Here is a 677-nt window from a genome sequence, read left to right as displayed (position 1 = left end):
ATGTTGATATATATCTGATATCTACTTCACGCTTTATATTAATTATATGATTGCATGTTTCGTTGATTTATACTGGGATTTATTCTCACCGGAGTATCCGGCTGTTGTCGTGTTTGTATGTGTGCATGACAACAGGTGGGACAGGTTCAGGGTCGAGGAGATGAAGAGAGAGATCGTGATTAGAGTGGAGACCACGGACTTGATCTGAGATAGGGTTGAACACTTGATATTTAGTGATTGAACCTTAGTTTGTAAATGATTGTATATAGTACAAGACTTGTACTTTACTTTTATACTGATATGTATAGTCGAGTGATTCCATTACGTTCCGCATTTGATATTATATTTAACAAAAAAAAAATTTAGACCCTGTTTATTATAATTGATTAATTAGTCCCAATGACGATTAAGAATATGATTAGCGTCCGGGTCCCCACAAGATCTGTAGTTTCCTTGGACTAACAGGATATTACCGGAAGTTTATTCAGGGATTCTCTTCTATCGCAGTTCCACTCACGTCGTTGACAAAGAAGAATGTTAAATTTGTGTGGAGCGACAAGTGTCAGAAGAGCTTCGATACTTTGAAGCAAGCTCTTATCTCAGCACCAGTTTTGGCCATACCGTCAGGGCCCGGCGAGTTTGTTTTGTATACCGATGCTTCGAAGCTCGGTTTAGGC

The sequence above is a fragment of the Primulina huaijiensis genome, chromosome 3 (assembly GCF_012295235.1).
Source record: "Primulina huaijiensis isolate GDHJ02 chromosome 3, ASM1229523v2, whole genome shotgun sequence".
In the NCBI taxonomy this organism is placed as follows: Eukaryota; Viridiplantae; Streptophyta; class Magnoliopsida; order Lamiales; family Gesneriaceae; genus Primulina; species Primulina huaijiensis.
The sequence above is the reverse complement of the archived record's forward strand: the minus strand, read 5'-3'. Positions refer to the sequence as shown.